At 30.6% G+C, this 17,676-nt stretch overlaps 1 pseudogene; it reads left to right on the top strand.

Moving 5' to 3' along the window:
• Window positions 1-2,201: 2,201 nt before the first annotated feature.
• Window positions 2,202-17,336, top strand: LOC135949271 (uncharacterized; annotated as a pseudogene).
• Window positions 17,337-17,676: the final 340 nt, after the last annotated feature.

Genomic DNA, 17,676 nt, shown 5'->3' with positions numbered 1-17,676 from the left:
CCACTGTATGTATATCTTATGCACTTTTTTACTACACTGCTACATCAACAGAACATTTGTCAGCTGCTATGAGCGACCTATCGTGGGTTTTTCGCTGTTTTTTGGAATGACAGTTTAGAATTTCTGAATTTAAGGAATAAGATTTATAAGATTTCCTTTTTCAAATTCCAGTTAATATCTCGAGTTTTTTGGTAATTTTATTATTTTGTGGTAAAAGAATACCTTATAGTTAGTGAATGTTCTGCTTAACAAATATTGTCTAAACATTTGGTTAGCATCGGAAATTAGAAATAATAAAAAATGAACTCTTTTTTCCGCAAAAATATGAGTTTAATAAAATACAATTTTATTTTTTAAAATTTTAATGAATTATTTCACGCATAAATCTCTAATTGTCAAAAGACTGTGTGTTTTTACTAACAACAGAAATAATTGATTTAATTCACTACAAGCAATTCTCAAAATGAAATGGTCATTATACAACATACTGAGCTAATGAGCTAAAAGAGCGACCTAGTTCATTTCAGTGAGCTGAGCTGAAAAGAGCGGTCACTTCACTAAGCTAATAAACCCAACTCTAATTCATTTGTAGTGATGAATTATTCTTGCTTTCATGCATGTGTCCTTCCATAATCTGGTTGTTGCATTTTCTATCCATTTTCTATCATTCCTCTTTATCCTTTTTTCTCCTGCTACAAAATCACTCACGACCACGATTGAACCTATTTATGTATTTGTTTATCATTTTTGCATAAATTGTTGTTGCATTATGCATTTACTAGCATTTATACTGCAGTTACAGAACACATACATATAACAATTTTTATATCATAATTACCTACTTGTGTGTATAAGTTGATGTTGTTGCAGTTAATTTCCTTTTGCTCCTGTTGTACTTATACTTGTGCCTTTTTTGCATTTACATACATCTTACACATAAAATTGTTCTTGCACAATTATTTTCTATCCCGCTTATTTTTTTGTTTGTTCTCCTGTTACAAATTTTACGAAATGATATATTTGAATGTACAACAACACTTTATATGATAGATTTCATTCATAAAATTGCATTTTATTTCTTTTTATATCCTGGTATTTATTATGGTATTCATTGGCTGTTGTTGTTGCATTATCTATCCTTTTTAAACCGTTTTAATACAAAATTATTTTTTTCTTACTAATTTTTCTAGACTCCTATTAGCACCAGCATGAATACATTTGAATTCGTATTAAAAAATCAAACAATCAATCAAAAAATTCAAAAATATCCTCCGCATTTAATCTTATTTAATGTATTTTCATTGCATTGCTATCTTTCACAATACATACAATTATACAATTATTGCACTAAAATTCTTTATTAACACACATTTCAATACAATTTTTTATTTTGCACACCCAAATTTTTCTACTCAATGACTATATGCGGCAAAACAAAACCATATATGAGGCTTTAAACATTTTTAACTTTGCACAATTTCGTATTTTACATTTTTCAACTTCGCGAAGCACTGGTACCATTGTTCTGGCGTACAAAAAAAATACATACCAGCATTTAGGAACTTAATTGGTTCAGTAGTTGCCCCTAACTAACCCTACACACACACCACTAGATTATATTACCCCAATCACTTACCTTTTACTTTTTATTCCATTTTAAATAATTCAAAAACTTTCATATCTTTTCATTAACATTATAAAAAGGCATTCTTTATTGAATATTTAGTTAAAAAAAAAATTTTAAGGTTTAAATTTTAAAACATTTTATATAAATATACTACATACGAAGAGCAAAAATCAAATTTAACATCTCATTATAATTCAAATATATATAGGATTTAATTTACAGCAGTCTTTACAAGCGATTTCAGGTGAGTATCTTTTTATGTATTCATATAAAATGTAATTCTAAAATAAATACGTTTTCTCTTTTGTTTTCAGGTTTTTTTTATCGTTCTTATCTATTTTAGATCTAACTTTTCTTTCATGTACCTCTTGCGCACAATTTGTGGTCTGCTGAATACACTAAGGGACCCTAGAAACTGAGCTCAATTTTATGTGGCCCTACGTTTTTCCTTCATTCTTTAAAGGATTAATTACTTAGGTATACAAAAAGTTAAATCTAATTTATTCTGATAAAAAAAAGAGTAATATATCTAAATTACGTATATGAATGTTTTTTTTTTGTATATAATTACTGAATGAATGATGCTGATGAAAATGTGGTGGATGATGTTAATGATGCTGAAGAGGATGGCAAACGGATAATGATGATGGTGATGAGGAAGACTAGAGATGATGGAGAAAGACCAGGCCAGAAGGATGGCTGATGATTAGCGGATGAAAAGATGACTAGGCTGATGGCTATTGCGGTTGGTATAGATGAATACTGTTGAACATGGATGAAACAGGTGCGGATGTTGCAAATTGATGAAAGAGATGTAGCGGATGTGGAATATATGGTGAATGGGGAATTTGGCGGATGTGGCTGGCGTAAATGGCGGTTTTTTTATAGTTAAAGTTCGTTTTACTAATTTTTTTTTATCTTTCAGTTTTTTGCTTTTAATATTATAAGGTTTTATCTATTACATTTAGATTTAAGTTTTACTTTTAATTTTCTTCACCTTCAGTTATTTTTTTTAAGTCTTAGATTTAAGTTGTTTTTCTTTCTTTAAGTTCTAAATTTCTTTTATATTTAAGTTAATTTTTTATATTTTCTTTATCTTTAGTTTTCTTTTGTAACTTTAATTTTTAACAATTTCTTTAAATTTTTCTCTTATTTTAATTTCTAATTTAGTTTTCTTATCTGTTTTTCTTTAGGTTCTTTATATTTAAGTTCATTTCTTTATTTAATTTATTTTAAGTTTTATTAAATAGTTTGTTTTATATTTTATTTTAGCTTTAGTTTTATTTATTTTAGCTTTAATTTCAGTTTTAGTTTTATCTTAATTTTGTTTTTTTCTTCTAGATTTATTTAGGTTTTTACTTCAGTTTTTAGGTTTATTTATGTTTATATTAAAGTTTTTATTTAGTTTTAAGTTTATTATTTAGTTTTAGTTTTATTTTTAACTCAGTTTTTAGGTTTATTTTTAAGTTTTAGTTTATTTTAGGTTTAGGTTTAAGTTTGATTTAGCTTTTAGTTTTAAATTTGGCCTTTTTTTGTTTTGTTTTATTTTAAAATTTCATTTAGTCTTAGGTTTATTATTTAGTTTTAGATCTTTTATATAGTTTTTTTTTTAGATTTTCTTTTTATTTAAATTTGAATTTTAGGTCTATATTTAACTTTATTTTTTTTTAATAAACTAAATAAATAAAATTGCTCACACAAACTTTTTCACATTCACTTTGTTTTATATATTTTTTTTTTGTTTTTCGATGCGCCACTTAACCACTTACCAATCCAATTCACAACCAAAGAGATCGATCTTCAGGTCACACACCAGCTCATCACATCGGTGTCATATTCTTTGTTCCAGGCAAAATAGATTGTCAGCAATCTACTTTGCCTGACGCCTGTATTTTTTTTGTTTCTGTCCATCCTTTCATATTTTTATTACCTATTATGTTCTCAATAAATCCCAATGTAATGATCAAAAAATTTTAAAATTTGATTAACAAAATTTTTAAAAATTTGAAATTGGAGTTTTGAAACTGCCTTTAAAAAAATTAAATTTGTTTGGTTATACCTGTGAATACGAAGACAAAAACTCATATACAAGTAAATATGGATATATTTTAAGTAAAAATATACTTTCATTTTAATATTTCTCAAAATATGTTAATTTTGTTTCTACATTTCTTGTTCTAGTGGCCTGAAACACGTTAATAACTTTAAATTTTTTTAACCAATTATTGTCTTTTATATCTTAGTAGAACGACAATTACGTGTACATTTCGATTCTTATAAATTAAATTGCAAAATTAATTATTTAATGCAACAATTTTTACAAAAACTGAAAAAACAGTTAGCGTTATCCTATCATCCTAATATTTTACACAAGAAGTTTCTACAATACATAGAACCATTCTGGAGGCCTGTACCTAGAAAATTTTTTTCGTCCATACAATCTTGGAGAATTCTAATGTACATATATAAGTACGTGCAGCAACGTTTTTTTCTTAACAACGTCCATATTTTTTATTAATTTTTTTATATTGAAGTCAGCTGTTTTATGACTTGTCAAAAATAAACCACTTAACTGTCTAAAATGCTGATGTAAACGGCATTGTTTATGAAACTAGTTTGAAAATTACAAGTGTAAATGCACTATAACAAAATATTTATTGTTTACATAAATGAGTAAAGCCCTCACTATTCAATTATCTACACTATATTAAGTTTAAATACTTATTTGGCTGCCAATACATGCAAGGAGTTATAAACATTAAAAACAAATTAAAACTAAAACTGTGCTAAAGAAATTGATATATTCTATAATACTTCAATTTTTAGTGATAAATTAATCGGTTTTTATACATTATTGTGCAAAATCAAAAATTTCACAAACTAAAAACTAAAATTATAATGTAATGACAGTTAACAATTGTAAACAAATGAGGAATTTTGACAGTTGAACGAATTCGGCGAATTCAAGAATAAAAGTCAGCTGTTCTCGTGAGGTCACCTTATTAGATTCGCCTTGGACAACACCTTGTATGAATTCGCCTTGTATATTTCATTCCAAATATGATCAATCACTATAATTGTAGGTTAAAGAAAATTAACAACTCTGTTAATTTGGCGGATGTCGGTAATAAACAAACAGCACAACAACATTTCGAAAATGGTAAGTATTAGTTACTAATTATTATTAAATTCTATTTTCCAGGAAAATTAAACAAATTTAAAGCAAGGAGAGCAGAGTATAAATATAAGAGAAAATTTAAGAGAAACCCGAACGAGATCAAGTTAATTGTAAATTTAATAATGAAGTTTTGTGTAATTTTCTTTGTGACAATAAATTTATCAAAAATATTTAATTGTTTTATTTAATGTTTCACTTGTCAGGGCGAACAATTTAATAAATTGATAAGAAAAAATAATCGTGTGGAATAAACTTGCGGAACGTGAATTTATTTTGTATTAAAATAAAAAAGTATTTTATATACTTCGTATTTATACGCGAGTCTCACACAAATTATTTATTCTTGAATACCTGGTTGTTGTTGGTAGGAACTTCCCTTTTCTTTCAGACACAAGCAGTAGTTGCAGTGCATTTTAATGCTTTTTTTTATTTAGGGGATGAAAGGCGAAGGTGTTTATTTTTGTTTTAGAAACAAATGTTTTTATTATTATTAACCGTGTGTTTTATTAACGATCGCGGTTAATTTATCAAAAGTTTTTGTTTTTAATTGTTTTATTACTTAAAATGTTTAGTTTTCGAAAACGATTACAAGTTTTGTATTCGATTTTTGTTTGTTAAATTCTTTTAAATCAAGTCCCAGCTCGGGCGCCAAAATGTATCGTAAGAGTTTTTACGAATGTTGGACTGATTATTTTGGAATAACAGCCTTTTAAAAAACCGATGCGAAAAAATATAAAATTGGTGTGTTTTACTTTGTCTTTTATGAACAAGTGAAGTTTATTTATTTCAATATGAAAGTATTTTTTTTTTTGGGTGTATAACACTTTAAATAAAATTACCCAAGCCTCAAGGTCAAGGGTGCAAAAAACTACCATTTTTTACAAAAACTATATAATTTTTTCTTAATTATATTGGCCCATAATCATAGTCAAAAATAAAGTACATTTTAAGAGAATTAAACTCGACTTTACTTAAGAGTGGACTTTAGGTCTATCATAGACAAGTTAAAGTATACTTCTGACCAAGGAGAATTTATACAAGGTGGAGTCAGTCAAACAGCTGATAATTTTTTTTTCGCGTTTTGGTTCTAACAACTGTCAAAACTTGTTTTTATATTTAAAGTTTATTAACAAAATATTTATTGTTTACATAAATAAGTAAAGCCCTCACTATTGCATTATCTACACTATATTAAGTTTAAATACTTATTTGTTTAATTTTTCATTTTGTTTTTTTGACATTTGTTAAGACCAATCGTTGTTTTTGTAGAACTGACACCACCATGTATGTATTCGCCTTGCTTCTGACGCTGAAGTCGACTCTAAATATAAAACTAGCTAAAGTTGTTTTTAACTCGTTTAACAACAGCATCAGCTGTTCTTCGCCGAGTAAAAAAGTTCGTCACAAAGTAAAAAATGTTTAAGTTACAAGATATTGGTAGAGATTTTGCAATTGTTGAACAGTTATCAATAAAATTAGTACCAAAATATCGTAATTATGATATTAATCTTATCTTATCCATTTTTACACAACAAACTACTTTCTTTCTTTAGATGTCCCGGTTACTTTTATTGTTTACGTTTTTATGATTTTTTTTTAATTTTGTATGTCAGCTGTTCAGCGTTGCCACTTGTCTGTTTTTTGTTGTATATTGTATGAAAACATTTTCTACATTTGCGGTGGCACCAAGTTAAAGTCGGTTCAATTTAAAACATACTTTAATTTTGACTATGGTTGCAAATTAATAAAAAGCTGATTTTTATTTTAAAGTTGTTTTTAAAAATAACCGATTTTAGTGTTTGACTATGATTATGGGCCATTGTTATTAAAATTCAATTAAATTCATTTTTGTTGCTTTTATTTAATGGCCAAACATACACCCTACGATTTTGAAGTTTTAGAGAATTAGTGGCGATAATTAAAAAATATGTTATAGCAATGTTTAAGGTATTTAATATTAAGACAGTTTGAAGTAAAAAAGAATATGGAAAAATGTAACATAGATATTATTGGGGAAAAACATAATAATTAGCGGGAAAAAAGTCTACACACAACATAATATCTTCTAACATCACATATAATATTTATAATTTTTTTTTTATCCTTGAAAATGACAAATTGAAAAAGGGTTCATATTCCAGTTCGGAATATGGTCGTAAATCTCCGAAAGGAAAATAAATTTTATGGAGAAATTGCTAAGACAACAAAATTAAGTCGGCTACAGTACAGACGACCATAAAACATTATAATAACACTAATAGAACCGAAAATAATCCAAGATCTGGCAGACCTAAGAAGCTTTCGAGACGTGCTTTCGTGATGAAAGTAGTGAACCAGAATTCGAAAATAAGCGCTCCAAAATTTTCGGAACAGGTCGATAAATGTTCCAACCACATTGTTACTCCACGAAAAATTATAAACATTTTACATGACAATGGAAAACATCACGCAAAAAACCACTCATTTCAGCGAAGAAACATAAACTTTGGCTTGAGTTTGCAAAAGCTCATATGGACAAGAGTATGGATTTTTGGAATCGTATTGTATTTGCCGACGAAAGTAAGTATATTATTTTCGTAACTGGCATACCTAAACACGGCGGGCGGCAAGCGTATTTTAGTTGTCAAAGATTCTCATGCCCATACAATTGAAGGTGAGTGTAAATATTTAAAATAGTACACATATATTATTTTCTTTTATATTTATATATTTTATATTATCAAAAATATGGTTATTATCTAAATAATCAGGGTTGTTATATAGACTCTTTTTCCTATGGATTTTTAATGTTTTTGTAATTATGGTTTAAATTATGTAAATTATTTAATTTTTTATTTTATAAATAAAGTTATTCTTTAATGCCTTAAATACTGACATAAACATTTTTTTTTAAATTTCTTCGCGAACTCTCTAAAACCAATAAATCATAGGGTGTATGTAGACTTTTTTCCTTGACTGTATGTTTGGATGTGTGTTGGTTTCATTGCTTTGCGTATTTTGTTTTGTTTTTTTTTTGGTGTTTTATTTGGCGTTGTTGTTGATTTTATATAACAAAACGTATATTTGGATGTGTGTTAGTTTTATTGCTTTGCGTATTTTGTTTTTTGGTGTTTTGTTTCGTTTGTAACTTCTACAATTTGTAAACGTGTTCTTGATATATTTAGGATGCTATACGCTGAAAGTGGGCAATATACATACATATATACCAATTATTATAAAAAATAATAATGAAGGGTATATAAGATTCGGCATAGCTGAATATAGCACTCTTACTTGTTTTTTGTACACTTGTCCATGTGTCCGTTATTTTTTTTTTTTCGCGAATAGTTGTAATATTGATGTAATGAATAAATAATTGAGTAGGAGTATAAAAGGCAGCCTCGATCATAGTACGAGTATATTTGTGTAATAGATGTAGTGAAGTTCACATGTAAGAAGTTTTAAACATTGATTTTTAACCAACAACGATAAAAGTATTTTTTTTATTTAATAAACATTTTGACAAGGAAAAAACCGTAAAAATTATAAACTTTTAGTGAAACAATTATGAAAGATATGAACAATTATTTCGATATCAGTGCTGTGTCTGATAAGGTTCCCAGAAAACTTACATTGAAAAGTAATGAGTTAAAAAGGTAATATACCTACTATTCACTACTTACACAATAGCTTTTTAACTCATTATTTTAACACGGTGATGTCATTGGAGGCAAGTACTTACAACTAGGGTTCTATAAGTCGATTGTTCGAACAATCGACTTTTTGCTGAAAAAAGTCGAAAAGTCGAAATCGACTTTTTGGTCGCAAAAAAAACGAACAATCGATTATGTTATCTCAAAAGTCGAATAGTCGATAAAAGTCGAAAATAGTCGATAAAAGTCGAAAAAAGTCGAATAGTCGATAAAAGTCGAAAATAGTCGATAAAAGTCGAATAGTCGATAAACGTCGACTTTTTAGATTGTTAAAAAAAATTTTATTGCAACATTATACTAAAACTATTGCAATTTGGTACACTTGCATTTTTTGTAGTATATGCTAATATAAATAATAAATAAATGTTTATAAATTAAAGCTTTTTTTCTACACAACATTCTTCTAACTATTATCGCCTTGATAAATTTAATTTTTATTGCTAAACATTACAAAAGGCGCATCAATAAATGTAGAAACTATATATTTTTAACAAGAAATGGCAAAAAGTCGAAAATAGTCGGAAAGTCGAAAACATTTGAATGTACAACACTTTATATAATAGACTTCATTTATAAAATGCATTGCATTTTATTTCTTTTTAGATCCTGTTATTTATTATTACATGGTATTCATTGGCTGTTGTTGTCACATTTTGTTGTTGCATTATCTATCCTTTTTTAACCGCTTTACATACAAAATTATGTTTTTTTCTTACTAATTTTTCTGGACTCCTATTACCACCAGCATGAATACATTTGAATTCGTATTAAAAAATCAAACAATCAAAAAAATTCAATAATAATATCCTCCGCTATCCTTTGTCCAGAATCTTATTTAATGTATTTTCATTGCATTGCTATCTTTCACAATACATACAATTACATACCTCAAATTACATTCCCACGACAGCCGGTTCTATGCACCGAAATGACCCGATTTCACTCGGCCAAGGGCTGCCAACCCAGCAACAACAAAAACTATAAAATTTTTAATTTCGGAGCTGCACCTTCCGGCATTGCTGCTCCGTATTTTACTGGTCCGTGAAAAAAATCCCGGACCATGGTTCTGCACGGTTTGTCAGAACCGACTGCACCACATGTCAATACAATTAAGGTGCAACTCTTGTTTGGGATGGTGTCACCTCAGGAATTGTTCCGGACTTACCCATGAAAGGGAGTGGTCGAAGAATTACGTTGCCCCAGCTACCATTGACGTAGTTCATTGGCGTCTTCGCCATCATCGTCGTCATCCTACGCCAGATTTCCACCCTCCACACCGCAATCACAACAACAGCAGCAAGTACAACAACAGCAGCAGCAACAACCATCGCCGTTCACACCATCGATTGCAGTCCGTAGACCTGGGGTGATATCCATATTGCAGTTCAACCCCAATGGCCTCCAAAGGAATATTTCCGAAATAACCCGATTTATGCGCCAACACAACATCGTCGTCGCTGCGGTCCAGGAGACTAAACTCACGAGTAATTCCAGTCTGCAAAGTTGCAATGGATACAACGTTCTCCGAAAAGACCGCACCAGAGGTAAAGGAGGAGGCATCGCATTTATCATACACAACACGGTGCAGTATTGAGCTCTTTCTCTCGATCTGAATTCTAGAGACCAATATCTTGAAGTTCAGGGTATTGCGGTCAGATCGGGAGATACGGAGTTGAAGCTCTATAATGTCTACATTCCACCAGTAGCCAGTTGTCCAACAGGCTACCATCCCGACATTAGGACATTATTGGATGTGGATTAGAGATGCTAATCGGGACTGATTTTTAAAAATCCCGGGGTTCGGGATTTCGGGATTTTCGGGAAATCAAAAATCCCGAAAATTATAAGAAAGAAACGTACATAATTATACCTTTACAATTGAAAGTAAATTTTTTATTTAGCAATTAATTTTTCTTAGACACTAAAAAGCATAAAATACTTGCATGAGTACATTATATAAGAATAACAATACAGTATGTACATTAGGCCGGGTCGATTTGTATGGACGATCAAAACGTAAAAAATCCCCAAGAAACCACAGGTCTAAAATCAAATCCTATCTTGCGCATTTCGTCTTTTATCCAATAAAAAAAAACTATTAAAAATAATATGGGGGATTTCATGTCAAGTGAACCAACTTTTGAAATCGATGTCTTCCGATCGGGATGAAATTTGCACCAAGGTTAGCTCTATTGGATAGTAACTCAGACACAATTTTTCAACAACATCGGTCGAGAACTCTCTGAGTTATAGGGGGTAAAATTTTGACAATTTGGTCAAACAGGGGTTTGTTCTTATCCATGTAACTTATTACCTATTGTTCTTAGCAAAATGTGTCCCAAATAGTATAGATAGCTATTTCTTCGATCTTTCGAAAAAAAATATTTAAAAAAAAAAATAAAACATTTTTAATATTTTTTTTCCGAAATCAAAAACTTTTTTGACTTTTTTTTAAAATACGCCCTTTTTTTTTTTTTTTTTTTTCTTAAAATAAGGTTTAGATATTTTCCTTGAACACCTACTTGGTCGCTTAGTGGGATGCGAGTGGGATATCTATCAAAATAAATATTTTGTAACTCAAAACATAAAATTTTTGACTTTTTTTGCAAAATCAAAAACTTTGTTGACTTTTTTTTTTCAAAATGGACCCTTTTTTAATCTTTTTTTTTAGGTCAAACAAAAGCTTAGATATTATCCTTGAAGACCCTTTTGGTCGCTTAGTGGGATGCGAGTGGGATATCTATCAAAATAAATATTTTTTAACTCAAGACTTACAATTTTTGACTTTTTTTTTTGCAAATACGATTTTTTTCCAAATGGGCCCTTTTTTTAAAATTTTTTTTGTAGTCAAAAGAAAGCTTAGGTCCATTCCTTTAAGATATTTTTAGTCCCTTAGTGGGATGCGAGTGGGATATCTATCAAAATAAATATTTTGTAACGCAAGACATACAATTTTTTAATTTTTTTTTGCAAAATCAAAATTTTTTTCCAATATGGGCCCTTTTTTAATTTTTTTTTTTTGCTCAAAAGAAAGCCTAGGTCCATTCCTTTAAGATATTTTTAGTCCCTTAGTGGGATGCGAGTGGGATATCTATCAAAATAAATATTTTGTAACGCAAGACATACAATTTTTTAATTTTTTTTTGCAAAATCAAAATTTTTTTCCAATATGGGACTTTTTTTTAAAAATTTTTTTTTGCTCAAAAGAAAGCTTAGGTCTTTTCCTTTAAGACCTATTTTGTCACTTAGGAAGATGTGAGTAGGATATCTATTAAAATAAAAATGTTGTAACTCAAGACATTCAATTATTGACTTTTTTTTTGCAAATTCGAATTTTTTTTCAAAATGGGCCCTTTTTTAAAAAAAAAAAGCTTAGATATTATCCTTGAAGACCCTTTTGGTCGCTTAGTGGGATGCGAGTGGGATATCTATCAAAATAAATATTTTTTAACTCAAGACTTACAATTTTTGACTTTTTTTTTGGCAAATACGATTTTTTTCCAAATGGGCCCTTTTTTTAAAATTTTTTTTGTAGTCAAAAGAAAGCTTAGGTCCATTCCTTTAAGATATTTTTAGTCCCTTAGTGGGATGCGAGTGGGATATCTATCAAAATAAATATTTTGTAACGCAAGACATACAATTTTTTAATTTTTTTTTGCAAAATCAAAATTTTTTTCCAATATGGGCCCTTTTTTAATTTTTTTTTTTTGCTCAAAAGAAAGCCTAGGTCCATTCCTTTAAGATATTTTTAGTCCCTTAGTGGGATGCGAGTGGGATATCTATCAAAATAAATATTTTGTAACGCAAGACATACAATTTTTTAATTTTTTTTTGCAAAATCAAAATTTTTTTCCAATATGGGACTTTTTTTTAAAAATTTTTTTTTGCTCAAAAGAAAGCTTAGGTCTTTTCCTTTAAGACCTATTTTGTCACTTAGGAAGATGTGAGTAGGATATCTATTAAAATAAAAATGTTGTAACTCAAGACATTCAATTATTGACTTTTTTTTTGCAAATTCGAATTTTTTTTCAAAATGGGCCCTTTTTTAAAAATTTTTTTTTAGTCAAAAGAAAGCTTAGGTCCATTCCTTTAAGATATTTTAGGTCCCTTAGTGGGATACGAGTGGGATATCTATCAAAATAAATATTTTGTAACTCAAGATATACAATTTTTGATTTTTTGGCAAAATCAAAAACTTTTTTGACTTTTTTTTAAAATGGGCCCTTTTTGTAATTTTTTTTTTGCTATAAAGAAAGCTTAGGCCTATTCCTTTAAGATGGTTTTGATCGCTTAGTGGGATGCGAGTGGGATATATATCAAAATAAATGTTTTGTAACTCAAGACATACAATTTTTGTGTTAAAACATTTATTTTGATAGATATCCCACTCGCATCCCACTAAGGGACTAAAAATATCTTAAAGGAATGGACCTAGGCTTTCTTTTGAGCAAAAAAAAAATTAAAAAAGGGCCCATATTGGAAAAAAATTTTGATTTTGCAAAAAAAAATTAAAAAATTGTATGTCTTGCGTTACAAAATATTTATTTTGATAGATATCCTACTCGCATCCCACTAAGGGACTAAAAATATCTTAAAGGAATGGACCTAAGCTTTCTTTTGACTACAAAAAAAATTTTAAAAAAATGGCCCATTTGGAAAAAAAATCGTATTTGCAAAAAAAAAGTCAAAAATTGTAAGTCTTGAGTTAAAAAATATTTATTTTGATAGATATCCCACTCGCATCCCACTAAGCGACCAAAAGGGTCTTCAAGGATAATATCTAAGCTTTTGTTTGACCTAAAAAAAAAGATTAAAAAAGGGTCCATTTTGAAAAAAAAAAGTCAACAAAGTTTTTGATTTTGCAAAAAAAGTCAAAAATTTTATGTTTTGAGTTACAAAATATTTATTTTGATAGATATCCCACTCGCATCCCACTAAGCGACCAAGTAGGTGTTCAAGGAAAATATCTAAACTTTATTTTAAGAAAAAAAAAAAAAAAAAAAAAAAAAGAGAAAAAATTTTAAAAAAAAGTCAAAAAAGTTTTTGATTTCGGAAAAAAAATATTAAAAATTTTTTATTTTTTTTTTTAAATATTTTTTTTCGAAAGATCGAAGAAATAGCTATCTATACTATTTGGGACACATTTTGCTAAGAACAATAGGTAATAAGTTACATGGATAAGAAAAAACCCCTGTTTGACCAAATTGTCAAAATTTTACCCCCTATAACTCAGAGAGTTCTCGACCGATGTTGTTGAAAAATTGTGTCTGAGTTACTATCCAATAGAGCTAACCTTGGTGCAAATTTCATCCCGATCGGAAGACATCGATTTCAAAAGTTGGTTCACTTGACATGAAATGCCCCATATATATATACTGCAATATCATTGGATAAAAGACGAAATTCGATAGGATTTGATTTTGATAGACCTATGGTTTCTTCTTAGAATTTTCCGTAGAATGCGTTTCTGCTATACGATTTTTCGTGAAAAAAATCGACATACTGGTGAAAAACCGTACTTTAGTATAAAAAAGTGTTTATTTTAAATAGCTTCTTAAGAATACTATTGCATCTATGGTTTCATCTGCCATTCTGGAACGAATTTTGTTTTCGACATATTCTGCTGCCGAAAAACATCTTTCACATTGGCAAACCCGTTTGCAAATACTTATAACAAATCTGCAAGTATTTTACTCTTGTTCCTTCAGAAATAAAATGATATATTTCTTTTGCAAGTTGAAACTCTACATTATAATTTGGTTTCGTTATTGTTATTTGGGGTTTTTACATTTATTAATAATGGCCCATAATCATAGTCAAAAATAAAGTACATTTTAAGAGAATTAAACTCGACTTTACTTAAGAGTGGACTTTAGGTCTATCATAGACAAGTTAAAGTATACTTCTGACGCTGAAGTCGACTCTAAATATAAAACTAGCTGAAGTTGTTTTTAACTCGTTTAACAACAGCATCAGCTGTTCTTCGCCGAGTAAAAAAGTTCGTCACAAAGTAAAAAATGTTTAAGTTACAAGATATTGGTAGAGATTTTGCAATTATTGAACAGTTATCAATAAAATTAGTACCAAAATATCGTAATTATGATATTAATCTTATATTTTCCATTTTTCCACAACAAACAACTTTCTTTCTTTAGATGTCCCGGTTACTTTTATTGTTTACGTTTTTATGATTTTTTTTTAATTTTGTATGTCAGCTGTTCAGCGTTGCCACTTGTCTGTTTTTTGTTGTATATTGTATGAAAACATTTTCTACATTTGCGGTGGCACCCAGTTAAAGTCGGTTCAATTTAAAACATACTTTAATTTTGACTATGGTTGCAAATTAATAAAAAGCTGATTTTTATTTTAAAGTTGTTTTTAAAAAGAATCGGCTTTAGTGTTTGACTATGATTATGGGCCAATATCTTTTAGCCTTTTAGCAATCGAAATATTTACATTTTGTTCGAGCTCCTCATCTGAGATAAAATCAATTTCATTTGAAGAGGATTCAAATTGAGTTTTAAAGTTGAAGAATTGATTTTCTAGAGCCCCACTCAAGGAAAACCAAAAATACCGTTTTCCTTTATTAACTGTATTGTAGCAGGAGTTGAGCTTAACAACTTTGCTGAACATCATTTTGAGATATTCGGGCATGTAGAATGTCAAAATGAATGAAAAAGTCACACAAAAATTACTATTTCCCCTATTTATTTATGAAAAACGGGATTTGGAAAATCCCGAAAACCCCGGGATTTAAAATTAAAAAATCCCGGGCTTCGGGATTTAGAAAATCCCGAAAACCCCGGGATTTTCGGGAACGGGATTCCCCGTTTAGCACCTCTAATGTGGATACACGTTTGGTCCTAGGGGACTTCAATGCTCATCACCAGCTCTGGCACTCAAATCTTGGGGAAGATCAAAGAGGAGCGTTGCTGGCGGAACAGATTGACGAATCCACCTTCTGCACACTAAATGATGATGCCCCCACACGGATTATGGGCAATTGCACTAGTTCGCCAGATATCACCGTAGCGAGACCTGGTCTGATTAAATGGGGACAAGCGAAACAAATGGTTGGATCATTTGAAGAACTGCAATCTAAGTTCTGCAGTAGGCAAGTTGTGGTCTACAGTTCGGTCTGTCTCCGACAATGAAGGATGATAGGGTCGCGATTATGTTTGCAGACAACACCATATTCTACCCTAAACGGTGCGTGCGTGCTTTTTGCCGACAGTTTATTGAGCACCCCGAGAGACAAGGCGAAAAGAAGTATTGTCCGCAAACTACATAATCTTCCATTCTCGAACACACCACAATTTTACACGCCAACTGAATGCTGATGTTAAAACACCTAGGCGAGCGGGGATTCGAGTACCTGACAACGGTTTTTAACCTGTCAGTAAGGAGCTTAACAATACCCAATGTTTGAAAAATGGGTCGAGTGAAACCTGGGAAAATCGCGAGTGAGGGACAATCGTACAGGCCGATTTCCCTCCTGTCACCTGCCGGCGGTGGCGGCTAGCCGGCTCTACGCCGAGTTTTCTACCGGCTGAAAAAAAATTCAGCTTAGCCGAATTCAAACAATATAAAATTAGCTTTTTTAACAAATTATAAAATATTTTTATGTCAATTTGTCTCAACAGTATTCCTACTTTTTATTAATACCTAAAAAAGGTACTTTAAATAAAAATATTTTTATTAATTAAAAATTAATTACAAAATAAATAAATCAAAAACCATGTTAAGGGTATTCATTTAAAAAAAATGCAAAAATTACACAAACACAAGAAAAAAATTTAAAAAAATACAAATTTTTGTGGATTTTTTTTTGTGTTTGTTGTGTAAAAGTGTCAAAAAATCAGAGTGTAATTTTCCCTTTTTTGGAAATGAATACCCTTTATATTTCTTTTGTGAAAAAATATAAATTTTATGAAAAGTAATTACTGTTACGATTCCTGACAATAATAGATGTGTTCAGATTTTATATGTATATCTTAATTAAGCTTCACACAAAACAGTAAAAACAAGATAAATGCATATATATGGTATCACTGCCGCTAATTCAATTAAATACCGATTTTCGTTAGTATTCACTGATATTAAAAAAGAACCAAAAATTAATTGAATCATAAATTTGTAACTTAATATTTAATAAAATACGATAGAAAAAATGAGAATCGGCTAGCAATTGAGCCGCCAACTAGCCGAGTGATTCGGCGGCAGCGTGGCTTGTTGAAAAAAATTGGCTGAGCCAATTTTGAGCCGCGCCGATACGGCTTGCTTCTCTGCTCGTCACCAGCATGGATTCCGTATAGTCACTCCGATCTCAAAGGGCTTAAATCAGCAGAGGCCTTGTGAACGGACTATCCTAGTGGCACTTGACCTGTCGAAGGCCTTTGGCACTGTCAGTCACGCCACACTCTTCCAGAACATCCTGTAGTCCACAATGCCCAATAACACGAAGAGATGGATAGTGAATTATCTGAGTGGCAGGCAGTCGTTCGTGGAGTTTAGAGACAAATACTCAAAACCCCGTAGAATTAAACAAGGACTCCCTCAGGGCGGGGTCCTGTCGCCACTCCTGTTTAACTTCTACCTCTATAAACTCCCAGGGCCCCCACAGGGTGTGGAGGTTATCACCTATGCGGACGACTGCACCATCTTGGCGACAGGTCACAACGTTGATGAGCTTTGCGGATTGGTAAATGGTTATCTCAACGAAATCCACAATTTCTTCACTACACGTAACCTGCAGCTAACACCAACGAAGTCATTGACAACACTCTTCACCACCTGTCAGTGGTTAACTATGCTGCTCCAGTGTGGCCGCCTTCGTTAAGTGGAGAAATATTCAAAGCTGTCAAAATGCAGCCTTATGGACTGTCACAGGCTACCTCCAAATTACCTCCGAACACCACATTCACGAGGAAACTAAGGTTCTACTGGTCAGGGAACATAACGTCATGCTGACGCAACAGTTCCTTCTGGGATGTCACCGGAGGAGTCATCCAAACTTCAACATTACACAGTTGGATTCTCCCCCAAGGCATGTCAGACAGGACCTTAGAAAATACGAGAAGAGCATACAGAGGTATGTGCATGAACCATTTGATCGCAGTTCGTATTTGACAGCTTTGAACGACATTCATAGAGACGCCATCAATTCCGCGGTAGCAGAA

This window comes from Calliphora vicina, chromosome 1, assembly GCF_958450345.1.
Source record: "Calliphora vicina chromosome 1, idCalVici1.1, whole genome shotgun sequence".
Classification (NCBI taxonomy): Eukaryota; Metazoa; Arthropoda; class Insecta; order Diptera; family Calliphoridae; genus Calliphora; species Calliphora vicina.
Note: the sequence above shows the minus strand (reverse complement) of the source record. Positions and strands in the feature narration are given on the sequence as shown.